We start from the raw sequence: 20743 nt of genomic DNA, 5'->3' as shown, positions 1-20743 counted from the left end.
GATGGATGGATGGATGGGTGGATAAAGTGGGAAGTAGAATCACTATTCCCTTAAGAAGTCTCATAGTCTAATAGATCCTTTCATCCTGGGATGGGTAAATAATCTCTTAATTTTCTGAAATGACATCTGAAAATATCACTCGTACTGAACATTTAGTTTTGATGTAATATTATTAACCCTCTACATTTCTTTTACCTTGATGATTCCTAGTGAGTGAATCTTATTGAGATTTCAAACTGTTCTTTGTAATGATATAGGTTTCTGCACTAAACACTGGACAATATGAATCAAAAAGTCTTTCTACTTGTAACTTTAAAATGCCTATACTCAAGAAATGATTTCCCCCAGATTTCCTTGTTATTATACGTATCGCATACTTGTCAAATTTGTTCTTTCCAAGTTATATATTATTCAATTTCCAATTAATATAGACCCTGTAGGTTTTTTACAGTAGTCCTTTTTCATAAATTGCTGATAAAATCCTCATCAACAACAATCTCATGATGTCAGGATTGTCTCCGTTCTGTGTTTGAGGAAAATGAAACACATAGAAAGTAGGTAACTGGGTCAAATCTCCCAGTAAGTGTCAAAGCTGGGACTTAAACATGAGCCTGTCTTAATCTAACAGTAAAACTTGGTACCTATAGTAGTTAAATAATAACGTTTGGATGAGAAAGCAAACTTAACCCCTGACAAAAATAAAGTGACCAATCACTTTTCTTCCAAATCAGTAGGACCTACATTTTTAAATATGAGCTTTTTGAGCCCTTTCTTGAAATCACATGTCCAGTCAGTGATGTGCTTATAGGTAAATCAGGGAGTTGGCCACATGCCAGCTATTCCTCATATATTTCCCCCTTTCTACTTACTTTCATTTTAAACTTAGTAAAGGCTGGTGGGTTGGCTATTTTATTTGTTTGGTTTTAATCTGGAATTAAGCCAAGCAATTTGTAGCACAGATTTTTTTTTACCATATTAAAATCCAAGAGCATGCATTAGGATCTAGTAGATAAAACATCCTTAGAACCAAGACTGAAGAATTTCAAACAGAGGGTAATGACATACGTAACTGTATGTCTATAGCATTGTGAGGAGAACATTTCCAACAAGAAAGAAGTGAGCAGACAGCAGGACTACAGGAGGCATCGAGGCTAAATTCTAACTCTTCAAACCCTGAGATTTGTCTAGAATAAGCCAGGCACGGGAAAGATGATTTCTGTCCTCAGATCACTGTTTCAGATTGTAAATTCAATCTGGCCAATTTCTTTCACACCCTCCTTTTACCAATCAGCTTCCCCTGCTATCTGTCCATCCTACGCCCTCTATAAATTTCTTCCCTATAGTAAGGAAATGAACAAGCATGAGTGAAATGTGTAGAACAGTTTTCATTCATGCATCTTATTTTAAGGGACCTATAATGAACACTGGAAGAACACTTGAGAACTTTTTTTTGGCTCTATAAATTTCACTGTTGTATGCGCTTTACAGTTATTCCTATTTTTTTTGGTAAAAGATACCAAATATAGAGTCTATAATTTAGACATATGGAGTAACATATAAGCCAACAATGTTTTGATAGTTGATTTTACTAAGAGGAGGGGAATATGCAACTCAACAACACTAACTATTGACATATTCATTGGTCTCAAGAGAATGAATGCATTTTCAACTAAAAAATTCCCATAACAAATCTATGACCTGGAGCATGTGATATTTGATCTCTATCAGTACCACGAGGAAATGGGGTAAAAAGTTGAATAACCTCTCTGTTTTATGGACTTGTCTGTTTTATACTGGGAAGAAGATAAAATAATTGGAGGTAAGGAACTTAGACAATTTGAAGCTATACATTTTTGGAGTTTTGAAAATAAAGGAACTCAAGATAACCAACTTACAAGTCTTAACTTCAAAGAAACTTCAGTATTTATACTATATCAGCCCCAAATTGCATAGCATCAAGTTCTAGGTATTTGCCAACCTTTAGAAATGCAATATGAGCCTTTGCTGCCGGGTGAATTGTAAAGACACTTGGAGCTCCACGAATAATGTCAATCAGGCATTTTGATAGCCAATCCCATCAAAATACAATCACCACCTTGATGCCCAAATAAATGGTTATTTTGAGGTCCTCATCTCATTCATATCTCAGCAGCAGTTAACACATTTGATCACTGCTTTCTTTTTTTTTAATTTATTTTATTTCTTTATTTTTTGGCTGTGTTGGGTCTTCGTTGCTGCGTGTGGGCTTTCTCTAGTTGTGGCGAGAGGGGGCTACTCTTCGTTGCAGTGTGCGGGCTTCTCACTGTGGTGGCTTCTCTTATTGCGGAGCACGGGCTCTAGAGCACAGGCTTCAGTAGTTGTGGCTCGCAGGCTCTAGAGCGCAGCCTCAGTAGTTGTGGTGCACGGGCTTGGTTGCTCCACGGCATGTGGGATCCTCCCGGACCAGGGCTCGAACCCGTGTCCCCTGCATTGGCAGGCGGATTCTTAACCACTGCGCCAACAGGGAAGCCCCGATCACTGCTTTCTTGAAAGACTGTCTCATTTGGCTTCCAGGACATCCCTCTCTCTTGGATTCCCGCATTCCCCACTGCCTGCTTGTTAGCATAACTCTGTTGCGGCTTCTCTTCGTACTCCTGACATCCACACACAAGAGTGTCTCTTGGTTCAATTCTGGCACCACTTCTTTTCTGAAATTATTGCCCTGGGGATTTCATCCAGTTCCACAGCTTTAAATGCCATCTACATGCTGAGATTCCTCAAAGTATATCTCTAGGCTCAGTCTCTCCCCTGCACTCTAGCCTCCTGAATCTATCTGACCCCAAGGCATCTCTACTTGATGTCTGATAAGCATCTCAGTCTAAACATAACCAAAACTGAAATTTTGCTCTTGTTCTGTAATCTTCCCCAGTTCAGTGAAGGATGGCTCTAATTATCAAATCCTCAGCCCCAATCCTTGAAGTCATTTCTTAAGTGCTCACTCTCACACCACATCCACCATATCCAATCTGTCATGTAAATCATATGTGTTCTACCTTAGAAATATATCCAGAATGAGCTATAGATTTTCACAGTACCCCTGTTACCACTCTAATCAAGTCAGTGTCACTTCTTCCTGGGACTATTTCAATAGCCCTGTCTTGTTTCCTGGCTTCCACCCCTTACGTTCCCACAGTTAATATTCAACATAGCAAACAGTAATCTTTTAAGAAACAAGTCAGATTTTTGGCCAGCCTCTGTACCAACCCTTTAATGTACTTCCATCTCTAAGCATAAACCCAACTCTTTAGGACAGACTACAAAATCCTATGCAATCTGCCATCTTTCTACCTGTCTGACTTCATCTCATACCATTCTCCACCCTCTCTCATTGTGAGCCTCATTTACATCCTTACTATTCTTTAAAAATCTCAAAGTCTATGCAAGTCCTTACCTCAGAATCTTTGCACTTCTCACTCATTTCCTCTTTCTGAAATGTTCATCTCCTGAATGTTCATAAGTTTTGATTCCCCAGTTCTTTTTGGTCTCCAACCAAATGGCAAGAGGACTCCTTACATAGCACACCTGGAACATGCTGCCCTTACCCTGGTTTATTTCTCCTCATATCATCACTTGATACATATTTTTTGCATGTACTCTCTCCTTCCCCACACTAGAATGTAAGGTCTTTGAGAGCAAGAACTGTGTTTTGTCCACCACCATATGCTTCCAGACTCCTAGTACTCCCCAAGACACACGCACGCACACACACACACACACACACACCAGTCAGTTCTGGGGCTGCAGTATGTATGACCAGTCCTATGAAACACACACGCGTGCGTGTGCACACACACACACACACACAAACACACACATCAGTCAGCTCTGGGGCTGCAGTATGTATGACCAGTCCTATGAATCACCTGGATAAAGTGAGGACAAGTATTTATCAAATGAACGAATGAGGGAATGGGTGACTGAGTGGCTGCATGAACAGGCAGACACATCCTTAGAAACTGCTTCCTAATCCAGGATGCTGAGTGCTCCCAAAGAAAGTCATTTGGGACTTTCCTACTGAGTGCTCCATGACAGAGCCACACCCTCTAATTTTCATCTAAAGTGTCTTATAGTAGACACAAAATAAATTTTTTTTTGACTAAAGCAATTATTAGTTTTCTGAGTGCCTTCTAGGTACAGGCAATAACTGTGCTAGGATCAGGTGATGAAAAATGGAGGAAGGTACCAACCATGCTCTCCAGGAACTCATTGGTGTAGCACGTTCTTTGGTAGGAAAAAAATAATGGCCCACGCCCTCCATCTCCCAAAGATGTCATATCCTAATTCCTGGAACCTGTGAATGCCTTACATGGCAAAAGGGACTTTACAGATGTGATTAAGGTAAGGATCTTGAGATGGGAAGATGTCCCTAGATTATCTGGGTGGGTACAATGTATTTATGAGGGTCCTTATAAGGGAGAGGCAGTACTGTCAGAGACAGGTGTGATATGTTATACTGCTAGCTGTGAAAGAGGAGAAAGAGCAGTGAGAAAAGAAATGCAAGAAGCTCCTAGAAGCTGAAAAAGGCAAAGGAATAAATATCCCCTAGAACCCTGCTGACACCTTGACTTTAGCCCAGTAAGACCTGTTTTGGACTTCTGACCTCCAGAATTGTAAGACAATAAATCAGTGTTGCTTTAAGCCACTAAGTCTGTAGTAATTTGTTAAAGCGACAATAGGAAACTGATACAGATTTTGGTAACTGGAAGTGGGATGCTGCTGTAACAAATACCTAAAAATGTGGAAGTGGCTTGGAATTGAATAAAGGATAGATACTGGATGAATTTTGAGAAGCATGATAGAAAAAGCCAAGATTGCTTTGAACAGACTGCTAGGAGAAATACGGATTCTAATGACTTTGCTAATAAAGACTCGGAAGTAAGAACAGTAGAGAAAAGCTATATTATCTTAGTGAAAAATTAAATCATCATAATCTGACTCTTGCAAGAAAGGACAGTAAAAGCATTGCTAGTAAGGGCTCAGAAGGAAATGAGAAACAGGAAACTAGCAGAAAGAGAATTCTCATTATGTAGTGGCAGAAAGTTTAGCAGACTGTGTCCTACAGTTACATGGAAAGCATAACTTGTAAGTGATGAACTTGGATATTTTTTCGGAAGAGATTCCCAAAAAAAGTGTTGAAGATGTGGCTTGGTTTCTTCTTGCTTCTTATGGTAAAATGCAAGAGGAAAGAGATAAGAAAGGGGGGAAGAGCTTAATTAAAAGGGAACTGGGACTTGATGAAATAGGAAATTCTTAGCTATCTAGATTGCAAAGGACACTACAATTAGCAGATTCACTGTTGAGAGTGTTCTGGTGGGAAAACCAAGAGTGTGTCTGACAACCTTTTTCTAATGCCTCAGAAGAATCCAAAGGTCAGAGTATTCAGTCACAGTGAGGACTCTTTGAAGAGATCAGGCATGTGACTCATGGATCCCCTCAACCTTGCCAGCAGAAGCCAAAAACAGAGATGGAATTCTCTAAGAAAGGCCTGTGGAGGGGCTTCTTACCTAAGGTATTGAATTCCTGTGACATACACAGGAGACTCATAACGTCCTTGATACTTTTATACCAGCAAAACCATTGCCATCTTGGACTGAAAGGGATAGAGAAGTCAAAATGAAAGAGCTGTAGGAACCCCAAAGTTCCATAGGGAGGAGACAGGCTGATAAAGCTATTCAGCTGCAAATACATGCTACCCTTGGTGGAAAAGGGAGGATGGTTCCAAGGGCAGAACCTCAACCTCAGAGGGAGGAGTCATAAGCCCAGAGGACAGAGCTGACAACCACAGAGGATATTCTCAGGACTTGAAACCTAACGTTCATGTCTCAGCTGCATTTTAAAATTGCTTGAGAATGGTGACCCTTATTTTTCTTTCCCTTCTTTTTCCCCCTTTTTGAATTGAAATGTCTCTGACTGTTATTCTATACCTGCCCCACCACTGTATTTTGGGAGCAAATAACTTGTTTCTTGAGTTTCACAGGTTTGCACGTGGAGAATTGTGCCTTGGGAATGGATTATACCCAAGCCACACCCATATCTGATTTAGATGATTTAGCTGAAGAAATGTGGGACTTTTGAGATGAGGAGATGCTGTGTTGAGTTGAGGCATTTGGGAATGTTGAGATGGAGTGAATAATTTACATATGAAATGGGCACACACTGCAGGGGGCCAGAGAGCAAACTTTGTTATGCAGTGTAATGACCCCCGACAAAGCTGTCTACCTCCTCATCTTCAAAACCTGTGAATATGTTACTTAACTAATACAATGTCTCTATCTAAGTCTTTCTCTGCTGTAGTTCTGTGCTTTTTTTTTTAATACCCAAGAAGAAAGTAGATATCTCAACAAGAAAGTTCTGGGCTAAATTATAAGCTAGGGTACAATAGGATTTGGCCAGCTACCCAGAATTTTCACAAATCATGTTTCAAGACAATTCATGTGGGACTAAACTCCCATTCCTTTTAACTTCATGAATAAATATGATGAGTTCTATAAATATGCTTGGGCTCCTAACAGCTAAAGTGACACCACTTGAAACCTCCACTCTGGAAGAAGCCCTAAAAGTCAGATCTTCCTAAGAAGCACTTAGGACACTTTGTGGGGGTGACTTGAACCATATTACATGAACCGGTCAGCATGTGCTCTGTAATCTCCCTACCACACTGGTTAAACGGGAGATCAGCCATCTTTTAAAACTGGGTTTTTAATTTCAACAAGATAATTTTCATTTGCTTATTTCCTCAGTGATTCTTATGACTCATTCAGAGTTACCCTTCATCTTGAAGTGTTTGTCATTTGATGGCCATTTGTTTGAAGAGCGGTTGAGCTTCAGATACATTTTCTGTACTGTCAAAATGGACATTATAACAGTACTTATAATTATTAGTTTCAATAAAATGCATTTGTAGCCAATAATACTGCCTTCGTTTCTCCATATTTTAAATACCACCTGAACCACAGCCAAAAAATTTTAAAAAATCTCTAAAATATTTTTAGTTTTTTGTCTTGCTTATATAAGAGCTTATAATCTAAGGAGGAATGAAGACAATTACAAAACCGTATGGCAGTTGCTGAATAAGAAGCATGGTCTAACGTGGAAAGTGGTATTGTTGAATTAATGTAAAATCTGTAAAATATATCCTTGGGAAATATCAAAAATATATCTTAGGGAGATTTATTTTATTCGTTTTCTCATTACTAAGGGAGACATAGTACAATTCAATTATCTCTGCATAAATCTTTCCACTATTAAATCGTGTTTAATTCTGGACCATTTTCCAAGAGAATTATTTAAGATAATGCTAATAAATTGGTGGTTTGGAGTTTGTCTATAGATTCCTTGCTAACACAGCAACTATTTGTTACTTGTTCCAAGGGGATAGGTTTATTGAACAGAATCAGAATAAAAACTATAGAGAATGAGAATACCTATTTCCATGATTACTACCAGATGCTGAATACCAGAAACTGCATCTCATGGAATTGAGAATATTCTTCTGCTGAGGGTTGTCTAATGACGATGGGTACAGTAGCAAATCTATGCCATTTCAAACCCAGCTAAATCTCTAAATAAATTACTGAAGTTCATTCAGATAGTAATGGTCAGATCTAAGATTCTAACTTAAGCATTACAGACTCCAAAACTTACAGCATGCAGATTATAGCACAAAAATATTATGCTTAACTCAAAGTACCTTTTCTTGGCCTGAGATGTACCAAAATAAGATTTGTCTGCATATAGTTATATTTATAGCTAACATGTATTGTTATGGTCCAATACCATGCTCTCTCTGTTTTCCAAAGCAGAAGAAGGATTTCTCAGAGTAAATATGGATATATAATAGTGGTATGAAGGAAGGAGAGAAAAGGAATTAGAATGAGATTTGCACAGGGTTTTAATTCCTTGCACAGCAGGATATAGTTTCTGTTTGGATTTGGTTGACTGGTACATCCATCTCACACTATTTCTATGCAACCACAGTTACCATTGCTTAAATGTTTAGTAGAACATTCCCATAAATGCTAAACAACACTCTTTCAAATCTTGTCACCTATTATTCTGGATTATTGTGTAGCATGCTTAACCTAAGGCCTGGTCAAGCCAAACCAGAGCCAGTGCTGGGATCATATGACATCCACCTGTATTTATGAGTGCTAGTTAAATTCCAAACATTGACTCAAGTTGGCATTCCTTCAAGTCATTAACATCATGCCTGTTTGTCCGATGTGGGAGAAAGAATTGTCAAAGCCTGTGTTATTTCATTCTTTACTAATGAGGGATCATGTACCAATAGAGAAATGCTTCATTCTTGATGTTTTTAGATTATTCTCAGAGTAATTTACTACAATTATTTTTACATCAGCCAAATCCATCTATAAATCAAATATAGTTTTAGCTATTAACTCTGCATTTTTTCCCTCTCAAGCAAAGGAATATATGTGAGAAGTCAGAAGACCTCCTACTCCTTTATAGCTGATGCATTCCAGCTCCTTATCACTTTCCCTCCCCTCAAAGCATTATCTTTGGGTTTTTTTAATTGAAGATTCTTCGCAAATTTACTAGTGATAACTCTCAAACCATGTGAAAATTTTGTCCCTCACAAAAAAAGAACTGAGGTGACTATATTCTTCTGGACCCTCAAAGATCTGATATTTTTTAACTCAGAGATTATATGATGATGGATCTTGAAGGGCTGCTAGAGGGCATGAAGAATAATCTATCATCTTGCAAATAAGAAAAATGCAGCATTCTTGGGCAGCTTGTACCACATGATAGACAGTGTGGCCAAGTTGTCTTTCTGAATTATGTTTTAGAAAATGATCTGATCTACACTTACTACAAAGAATGAATGGCTTAAGGTTTTCTGAGGCAAAACAAATAAAAATAATGAATTCTACTTAAAATAAGAATAATGTAATACAAAAAGGGAAAAGAAAGACATTTAAGAAGCAAAATGGCACAGTCACTAACCTACAATTAAGGGGTGGTATAAAGTGTAAAGACTCTGGTTTCAGAGTGTTTCCCTTCTGCCAATTACTAGATGTATGAACTTTGAAATAACTAACTTTACTTCTCTGTGCTTCAGTTTTCTCATTGGTAAAATGGGCATAATGAAATCTGCCTCAGAATTGTTTGGAAAGGGCTTGAAATATGACCTAGCGCACAGAAATACTTGATAAATTATGTTATTACCATTACAATAACTAGTTAAGAAAAGGAATATGCTTATAATGAAGAAAGGAGAAATTAAGGATGAACTATTAATGGGCATATAATATAGGTACATATACTGTTGTATGACCAATCCAATAATCATTCCCAACTAACTTCTCTAATGACGACCCCTCCTGCAGAAGTTAAATAACCACCCTTGTAGCTAGGCATGGCCATGGGACAAAATTTTGACCAATAAGTTGTGAGCAGAAATCTGACAAGTGTTTCTGGAAACCCTTTTGCTGACTTTCAGTTGTTTATATAAACCATTCCTGAACTCAGAACATTTTGAGCTTCTCATATCCTTATTTCCTATGGCAATTGTAAAACTCTTGCAAGAAAACGCATTAAAAGTGCAACTTGCATGTTAGGACTGTTAACACAAAATGCCAGCAGTGAATTAGACAAACTGAACACAGTTGTTTTTCTTTTGTCCTCAGGGTCACAGTAATACAGCTAATAATTCTGGGTTTTTTTTTAAAGCAAAACAAGTTTTTGCCTTTATAATATATGCTTTAGAGTAAGAGTCAAGTCTTCAGAATGATGAAAAGGTGCTAAATTCAGATTCTGTTTTTTTCAAATTTAGTTTTTGGAAACAAATCAAGGTACACAGAGAATTATTTAGACATCAATATTTTCTGAAACATTGTTAATTTGCCGTCTCAAATTTCACTTGGAGCTATGTTTAAAAAAATGGAAAAGGAATATTTATATGTCACTTTTTTTCTTTTAGCTCCCTTACAGATTTAGTAACAGAAAACTCATGATTTACTTTGGTAGATTTATTATAGAATGAAAAACAAAGCCAATATAAATATGAATAGAGTTTAAAATGTAACTATACCTGACCCACTTTTCCTACTAGGTCTGTCCTATCAATCAATGAGAAAACAATAGTTGGCAAAATGATGGCTAGTGATACCATTTAGAGTCACATGTACCATTATCATAGAGTACATTTTAATTCAGTGGGAGTTCAATGACTTATTTTTTAAAAATCTATCATGACTCTACATTCTTCCACATGTTTACTATGTATAGAACTTTGGAACATTAAAATTCTTGTGGATTTTCACATTTTTGTGGAGGCTTGTGTTCCTAAGAAGGAAAGTCTACCCTATTTCACATTATACTTAGATTCCCTTTGAAGAAGTAACTATAAAACACTTTTTATGTATAACTTCCCTTTAGTCATAGTTATTCTATAGTTATATACTCTTAACATATTCCACCTAAGAGCTTTCTATTGCAGAATAATTCCCTTACCTTAGCATTCATACCTACAGTTTTATCTGCCCATGTTAGCTGTGCAGTGTAAGAGCACTCTTCCTTCCCAATAGGAGGAGTAAAAAGACGAGAACTATCAGAAAGATCTAAGGGATAAACCAGATAATAACATCATCACTGAAGATTTTCTTAATAATCAAAGCCAATAATAAAAATTTGCAAAGCCACAAATCATGCTCAACAGCCAAAGTCAAAGGACCAGGGAGATAATCACAAAAAAACCACGTTAGAGAGCAAATCAGGATACAAAGCTCAAAGTGTTAAATCTTGGTAAAGGAAACCAGGGAAAGAGGTTAGGGTTCAAACGGGGAAAAGGAGTAAACTCTCATCCACTATGCAAAACACTGGGCAGTTCTAAAGACCAGCAAAAGCATGGCTCATGAGTGAGTCAAGTTAGATAAATGAAGCAGGGAAAGGCCACACCCACTGTTCTCACCTTGAACACTGGTCTGCCTATTCTCTGAGTATACCTTGAGAATACTATATCCATGTCTTTGCTTTTCCTTCCCCATGCTCCAGAATGCCTTTCTCTTTGTTCTCTGTCCATCCAAATCCATTCATCTTTGCAGATCTATCTTCTCCAGGTAGCAGTCAGCTTTACTACAGTATTTACTGACTGTACCACATGCTTTGGAACTTAAGAATTTGCTATAATATGATGTGAGTATATGTGTATATGAGCGTATATATGTATACGTAATTTGATGGTAGAACCATAAATTTTTAGCTCATTTCCTATGTTACATATTTCATAATATTCATTCTCAGTATATGTTCAACAGATATTTCTAGAAGTAAATTAGTTGAATTTTTATTTGTAAGCCCTACCAAATAAATAAAATTTCAGTCATTAAAATCAGTAGAAAAATTATTCATACCATCAACATATTACTGTTATTTAAATTTTCTTCAATAGATGGTAAAAAAAATTATGAGAAGAGAAATAAAAGGTATCAAAGAAAGAAACAATGGGAAGTTTTATAAATACTAAATTTAAATTCAGAACAGATTCAAAATTCAAAATGGATTAAAGACTTAAATTTAAGACCTGAAACCATAAAGCTTCTAGAAGAAAACATAGGGAGTAAGTTCTTTAACATCTGTCTTAGTAATACTTTTGTGCCTATATCTCACCAGGCAAGGGAAACAAAAGCAAAAATATTGGACTATATCAAACTAAAAAGCTTTTCCACAGCAAAGAAAACTATCAGCAAAATCAAATGGCCACCTACTGATGGAAGAAGATATTTGCAAACTATATATCTGATAGGGGGTTAGTATCCAAAATACACAAAGAATGCATACAACTCAACATCAAAAAAACGCTACTAAGAAATGGAAGAGGAAAAGATATTCAACATCACTAATCATCAGGGAAATGCAAATCAAAACCACAATGAGATATCACCTCACATCTGTCAGAATGACTATTATCAAAAAGACAACAAATAACAAGTGTTGGTGAGGATGTGGAGAAAAGGGCATCCTCTTGCACTATTGTTAGAAATGTAAATTGGTGCAGCCACTATGGAAAATAATATGGAGATTCTTCAAACAATTAAAAATAGAACTACCATATGGTCTAGCAATTCTGCTCCTGGGTATTTAATTGAAGAAAACAAAAACACTAATTAGAAAAGATATATGCACCCTATGTTCACTGCAGCATTATTTACAATAGCCAAGATAGGGAAGCAGCCCAAGTGCCCATCAATAGATGAATGGATAAAGATGTCATATATTTATACGATGGAATATCAGCCATAAAAAGAGTGAAATTTTACCATTTATGACAACATGGACAGACCTAGAGGGCATTATGCTAAGTGAATAAGTGAGAGAAAGACAAATACTGTATGATTTTACTTATACATGGAATCTAAAAAACAAAACAAATGAACAAACATAACAAACCAGAAACAGAGTTACAGATACAGAGAACAAATAGGTGGTTCCAAAGGGGAAGGGGGTAGTGGGGAGGGAAGAAATAGGTCAAGGAGATTAAGAGGTACAAACTTCCAAGTTGCAAAATAAATGAGTCATGGGTATGAAATGTACAGTGTGGGGAATATAGTCAATAAGTATGTCATATCTTTGAATGGTGACATATAGTAACTAGACTTATCATAGTGATCATTTTGAAATGTACAGAAATATAAAATCACATTGTTTTGTAACAGGAACTAACACAGTGTTGTAGGTCAATTATATTTCAAAAACAAATAAACTAACAGATACAGAGATCAGATTTGTGGTTACCAGGGGTCAGGGGCTGGGGGAGGGGGAATCAGATGAAGGCAGTCAAAAGGTACAAACTTTCAGTTATAAGACAAGTACTGGGGTGTAATGTACCATATGACAAATATAATTAAATGTGGTTTATGTTATATATGAAAGCTGTTAAGAGAGTAAATCCTAAGAGTTCTCATCACAAGAAAAAAATTTTTTCTATTTCTTTAATTTTGTATCTATATGATATGATGGATGTTCACTAAAGTTACTGCGATAACTATTTCATGATGTTGGTATGTCATTATGCTGTACATGTTAAATTTATACAGTGCTTTATGTCAATTATATCCAAATAAAACTGGAAGAAAGAACTATGAAAACAGAAATAAAAGGTATCAAGAAAGAAACAATGGGAAGTTATATAATATTGTGATTAGAAAAGCCAAAACTATCAAATAAAAATTTTAATTAATAAATAAGTTAATAAAATAACTAGATCAATAATTTTTAAATATATCATTTTGTTATATGCCAGAGTCATTTGAGAGATGTGCAAGGAGATATCCTTCACAATAAAAATATATAAAGTAATTAACAGTAATTCTAATGAGAAATTATTTGACCTACTGAAAAAAACTATGAACCTTTCAGAAAGACAAATAAAAGTTGAAAGAATGGAAAGATATTATAAATGTGTAAATTATTTCCAATTAATTTGTGTTTATGGAACTAAATAAGCAGGTGATATAGACTGCTGTAGAAGAAAAAAAAAACAGGATAAGAGTTAAATCAAGTAGGGAAGAATGGGCAAAAATATGAGAGAATATATTCAGCAAGGAAGAAATTCCCTACCAGATAATAAACCTCTTTGGATCTATAATAATTAAAACAGTGTATTGCTGGTACCAAAAATATATATATATTCTGGAAGAAAATAGATAAAATTACACATAAAGATTTAATATTTACAAAAAGAAGCATCTGAAAATAATGGGAAAACAGTTTATTTAATCAATAACACTGAGATGACATGTTAGGAATTTGAAGACAAAAATCTCTTTTAGAGCTACAACTTATAGTATAAACCAAATTAATCCCATGTGCATTAGACTGTCAGTTTTTAAAATAACCATAAGAGAGCTAGAGAAGAAAACATTTTAAATTTCAAACATATTGGATAAAAATCAGATACTAAAAAAATAAAAAATGTATATGTAAAAGCTACAACTCTGAAATTTAGAAAAAAGATAGACTGAGAAAACTAATTGCAGCAAATAGAATAAAAAGAATATAACTACAGAAAGTAGCTCTATTGGGAAGCTCTTATCAATTATTTATTATTGTCTGGTGCTTGTGATCTTTATTTATGATTCACTTGAAATGATTTCAAATGAAATTATTCTATAAAGCAAGACTAATTGAAAATTCCATAGTTCCAGAAAAACTAGATAAGATAACCAGTTATTATTGAAACCTAAGATTTATAATGTTTTCTTCCATGCTCTGAGATTGTCACAAAAGAATATCTTATCTCTAGCTATGAAAAGACTTTTAAAAACACTAGTCAAAAGCTATCAGCACTAAGAATTATTTTTCTATCTGCACTAAGAATGATTGAATCTTTTTAACTTAGTGCCAAACACATTGTAGATACTCAATAAGTACATATTATATGACTTATACCATAAAAATATCCCACTTACAAGTCATTTTCCAGAAAGCCTTTTGAAGTTGTTTGGTTAGTTTAAAAACAAGTTTATAATTTGATTTTGTATGATATGACTTTGTAATCTGTAATAATAATGCTTTTTTACTCCTTAGACTGGCACAATTACCATTTCGATTTGTACATTATTCACGTGTGGCTCTGCCTAGTTTCAGAATTAAACTCTAAGTTAAGTGGCTCTCACTGAAACTGCATTCAGGGGAGAATGTCTACGTCCAGCTGTTTATGCTTGCTTTCTTTTTTTCTTCTCTTAACTTACCAAGTTAATTGCCATTTTAGTCTAAATCAAATTCTCACAAAAGAACTGAAAACCTCCTTTTAACCCCAAGAGTCTAGTAGAATTTCTTGAACTTGTGAAGAGAAAAATATGCTTATATACAAATAAAAGAAATGATAGGAAGCTGATTTCTGTGTGGTTTTATTAATTAAAATATTATCCTATTTTAAGATTTCTGACAAAACATACGATATACAACTAATCTATTCTAGGTCAACACTCACACCTTTGGAAGAACAGCAAGAGAATGGGGGAAGATGAGAAAAAGTTTTTGCGAAAACAAATCTAATCTTTCAAGTGGTCATTCACTCAACAAACACATTTATGATGTGCTCTAACCGAGGTGGGTGCTGTGTTGGAGGTTAAGCTAACAAGGAAAATGCGTAATTTGATTTTGAACAGTTCACAGTCACATAACAATGATAAAGTATGATAAGTGCTGTAAGAATGTGACAGAAATCACAATAATAAAAAATACAGGTATTTGTCTTTCTCTCCACCTTCTAAGGATTATCATTTGTAAGCAAGGCCTGATTACATGGCTACTGTTTTTCTAAGAAGAGTCATGGCTGGAGCTGCAACACTGGTGAGCCCAAAGAGGCACTGACTAGCTCTGAGGTTAAGACACAAGTATCTGGGGAAAAAATTTAAGAATTGGTGAGAAGACTGGAGGACTGGTGACAATGATGGAAGGGAGATATTAGAAAAGAATAGTCAACTTGCAATGCAATAGAGAATTAGAGAAAAACTAAGAGAGGAAGAAGCTGTCATAAAGGGTAGATCATTAATTGGTAAAGAAAGAGGAAATCTATTTTAGGAAGTACTACTGGGTTCTATGTGGTGCAGCTGTTACGCAGCTAGTCAGACATGAGCAGGTCCTGCCCCATCCTGGATGGGTTATCCCCCCACTTGGACACGTGATCAGAACACACCCAGAGATCCTTCCTCTTGTGGTCAAGGACCACCACTAGATTTCCAGCCATATGAGGACTAAGCAAGATAAAACTGCCAGCACAGGTTGATGCAGGCACACCAAGACCTAAAAGGTGACTCAGGGTAACCTGGGGCTCATTATGCCATATTTGTAATAAATTAGCATTGTGGTTTTTGCTTTCCCCACACCCATCCCTATGGGTTTCACTTGGCTGCTTATGTGTTAACACCTGTGCACTAGGAGAAATGTTACATAACGTAAGCTGTCCATCAACTTGTCAGTCAAATGATGCAAGACACAGGGAGAGACCACCACTCTAAAAAACCCAACCCTACCCCATTGCAGGGCTGCTTCTGGTTTCCAGACAGCTTGCTCTCATCCTTTCTCCAGAGTGTAGTTACACTTCTGCTTAATAAAACTCTTGCTACTTAAAACTACTCTCTGCCTCTCAACTGAATTCTTTCCCTTGAGAGGGCAAGAACCAAGGAAATTGTCATTCTGTCAATAACACAATTCCTCCTCTGTGATATCAAAAATCCTTCCATAACAATGAAGGTTACTCTTAAATCCTTTTTTAGAAGGATTTTTTTAGAAGGATTTGAGTGCTTATCCAGAAGCATCTACATTTGAGATTGGACTTAAGGTTAGCTGAGTAGTTCAAGATGGCCTACAACATTTGCTTGGAAGTTATGTTTGAAGTGTTATGGGATAAGAGAAGAAAAAGCCGCCTTATTCTGAAAATAGATGAGTGATGTTTGGAAAAGACTTCACAAATGTAGTCGTTGAACAAAAACTTAAAGATGTCAAAAAAGGAGAACATGTGTAAAGGAAGGCTGATGAATTTCCAGTTTAAATGTAATGGGTGAAATTTGGGAAATCAGACATGACAAGACTAATGATGGCATGCAATAGGCAGTAAATAACACCATCTAAATTTTAGTACCTAAAAAAGCAGGAACCACTGTATTCTGATAAGAATCTCTAGATTTAATTGCCAGATTAAAGGAAATCTATGAAGAGCATGTTAAGGCACATGAAAATGAAATCACTGAAAACCAGGATATGGACATTCTATAAAAAACAAAAGGCCAGGCTTCTCTAAAACAAAAGAAAGAAAGAGGGAGAACTGTCAAAGAAAAAGAAAAAGACTTAAGAAAAATAAGAGCCAAATACAATATGTGGACCTTGTTAAAGCCAAATTGACATAAACCAATGGGAAAGTTTTATTTGAGAAAATTAAGGAAATTTGCATGCGAAAGAATATGAAAAACTAATTATAATTCTTTTAGATGTAAACAAAGATATATTTTAAAAATTCTTTATCAGAAGTACTTATGAATGAAATGGCATGGTGACTACATTTACAATAGTTAAAAGTGTAGGAGCCTAATTACTTCATGGTACATGTATATCAAATTATTATGCTGTATATCTTAAAGTTATATAGTGCTGATGTCAATTATATCTCAATAGAACTGGGAGAAAAAATGTAGAAGGCAGAGAACAGATTAAAAATTAGATAATGTGATCTAATTTTGAAATTAGGTGATGGGTACATGGATGCTCATTATATACTCTCTACCTTCTATATAGTTTTCAAATTTTTCATAATCAAAAGTAAAAAATAAAGTAAATATAGGAGAAGAAAGGTTTCTCTGCTCTTTTTTAGCTCTCTAGAATCACAGTTCCAGAACTTCCTCTTTTTTTTAATATTTTCTATTTCTCTGCTAATATTTTGCACCACTTCATTCTCTATGAACATACGATCCTTTATATCTTTGAATACCAACGGAATTGCTGCTTTAAAATTCTTGTTTGGTAGGTGCCACATCTGGGTTATCTGTTGATTGGTCTCCATCATTTTGGTTTTTTTCTCTTGAGAATGGGTCACATTTTCTAATTCTTTGTATGTCAGATAAATTTGAATTTTATGTTTGGCTTTGTCAACATTATATTGTAGAGATTCTAGATTCTGTTATAGTCTTCTGAATAATCCATTTTTTAATTTTAGTAACCACAATTTATTTGGATTCAAAAAGTAAATTTTGTTTTCTGAGTTGCTCATATCTTATGTCAGCCTTTTATCATTAGCTGGATTTTGTCCTGTGCCAGACAAAAACATGGGCATAGTTTTACATGGTACTTGGGAAACCTCCTCTCCAACTCTCTCCTTTCTAGGATCCTCTCTCAAATTTTAGTGACTTTGGTTGCACTGAACTCTGTATTCTGGTTTTTCAGTACTCAAAGCCTTCACGGTTCTTATTAGAGTTTTAGTCACCTCACAAATAATCAATTTCAGCCAGTATTCAGGCTAAAAGTCATTAAAATGGCAAAAATCTCTCTGTTGACATTCCCTTCTTCTAAAGGCCAAATTACCTCTAAAATCTACCTATTTTTATTTTCTGTCCAGGGCTTCCCATCATTTAAAAAAAAATGTATTCATTGATTGCTGTTATCCATGGGAGAGTTGCATTTGCTTGGAGCTTTACTAGGCATACTACACACACATAGACATACACACACATGCACACGCACATGCACATATGCACACAATGATTACTTAAGGCTGAAGTCAAGTAGTGTAACTACAAGAATATTAAAAGGAATCCCTCCCACTAGGAAGCTTGCATAAGCCTCTGAGAGAGTCTCATCCATGAGAGGGCAGAGAGCAGAAGCAAGAAGAACTACAATCCTGTAGCCTGTGGAACAAAATCCACATTCACAGAAAGATAGACAAAATGAAAAGGCAGAGGACTATGTACCAGATGAAGGAACAAGATAAAACCCCAGAAAAACAATTAAATGAAGTGGAGATAGGCAACCTTCCAGAAAAATAATTCAGAATAATGATAGTGAAAATGATCCAGGACTTCGGGAAAAAAATAGAGGCAAAGATAGAGAAGATGCAAGAAATATTTAACAAAGACTTAGAAAAATTAAAGAGCAAACACCTAGAAGAATTAAAGAACAAACAAACAGAGATGAACAATACAACAACTGAAATGAAAACTACACTAGAAGGAATCATTAGCAGAATAACTGAAGCAGAAGAACGGATAAGTGACCTTGAAGACAGAATGGTGGAATTCACTGCCATGGAACAGAATAAAGAAAAAGAATGAAAAGAAATGAAGACAGCCTAAGAGACCTCTGGGACAGCATTAAATGCAACAACATTCACATTATAGAGGTCCCAGGAGGAGAAGAGAGAGAGAAAGGACCCAAGAAAATATTTGAAGAGATTATACTCGAAAACTTTCCTAACATGGGAAAGGAAATAGCCACCCAAGTCCAGGAAGCACAGAGAGTCCCAGGCAGGATAAACCCGAGGAGAAACATTCCAAGACCCATAGTAATCAAATTGACAAAAATTAAGGACAAAGAAAAATTATTAAAAGCAACAAGGGAAAAATGATAAATAACACACAAGGGAACTCCCATAAGGTTAACAGTTGATTTCTTAGCAGAAACTCTACAAGCCAGAAGGGAGTGGCACGATATATTTAAAGTGTTGAAAGGGAAGAACGTACAACCAAGATTACTCTACTCGGCAAGGATCTCATTCAGATTTGACAGAGAAATAAAAAGCTTTACAGAGAAGCAAAAGCTAAGAGAATTCAGCACCAGCAAACCAGCTCTACAACAAATGCTAAAGGAACCTCTCTAAGTGGGAAACACAAGAGAAGAAAAGGACCCACAAAAACAAACCCAAAACAATTAAGAAAATGGTAATAGGCACATACATAACGATAATTACCTTAAAGGTGAATGTATTAAATGCTCCAGCCAAAAGACACAGGCTCACTGAATGGATACAAAAACAAGACCCATATATATGCTGTCTACAAGACACCCACTTCAGACCTAGGGACATATACAGACTGAAAGTGAGGGGATTGAAAAAGATATTCCATGCAAATGGAAATAGAAATAAAACTGGAATAGCAATACTCATATTAGATAAAATAGACTTTAAAATAAATAGTGTTACAAGAGACAAGGAAGTACATAGGATCAAGGGATCAATCCAAGAAGATATAAAAATTGTAAATATTTATGCACCCAACATAGGAGTACCTCAATACATAAGGTAAATGCTAACAGCTATAAAAGAGGAAATGGACAGTAACACAATAATAGTAGGGGGCTTTAACACCCCACTTACACCAATGGACAGATCATCCACACAGAAAATTAATAAGGAAACACAAGCTTTAAATGACACAACAGACCAGATAGATTTAATTGATATTTATAGGACAGTCCATCTGAAAACAGCAGATTACACTTTCTTCTCAAGTGCACACGGAACATTCTCCAGGATAGATCACATCTTGGGTCACAAATCAAGCCTCAGTAAATTTAAGAAAACTGAAATCACATCAAGCATCTTTTCCAACCACAACTCTATGAGATTAGAAATAAATTACAAGGAAAAAAAAACCGTAAAAAACACAAACACATGGAGGCTAAACAATACATTACTAAATAACCAAGAGATCACTGAAGAAATCAAAGAGGCAATCAAAAAATACCTAGAGACAAATGACAACAAAAACATGATGATCTGGGCTTCCCTGGTGGCGCAGTGGTTGAGAGTCTGCCTGCCGATGCAGGGGACACGGGTTCGTGCCCCGGTCTGGGAAGATCCCACATGCCGCGGAGCGGCTGGGCCCGTGAGCCATGGCCACTGAGCCTGCGCGTCCGGAGCCTGTGCTCCGCAACAGGAGAGGCCACAACAGTGAGAGGCCCGCATACCGCAAAAAAAAAAAAAAAAAAAAAAAGATGATCCAAAACCTATGAGATGCAGCAAAAGCAGTTCTAAGAGAGAAGTTGATAGCAATACAATCCTACCTCAAGAAATAAGAAAAATCTCAAATAAACAATCTTACCTTACACCCAAAAGAACTAGAGAAAGAAGAACAGACAAAACCCAAAGTTAATAGAAGGAAAGAAGCCATAAAGATCAGAGCAGAAATGAATGAAATAGAAACAAAGAAAACAATAGCAAAGATCAATAAAACTAAAAGCTGGTTCT

The sequence above is a fragment of the Mesoplodon mirus genome, assembly GCF_964341445.2.
Source record: "Mesoplodon mirus genome assembly, chromosome: 1".
Taxonomy (NCBI): Eukaryota; Metazoa; Chordata; class Mammalia; order Artiodactyla; family Ziphiidae; genus Mesoplodon; species Mesoplodon mirus.
This window is presented reverse-complemented; position numbering follows the sequence as displayed.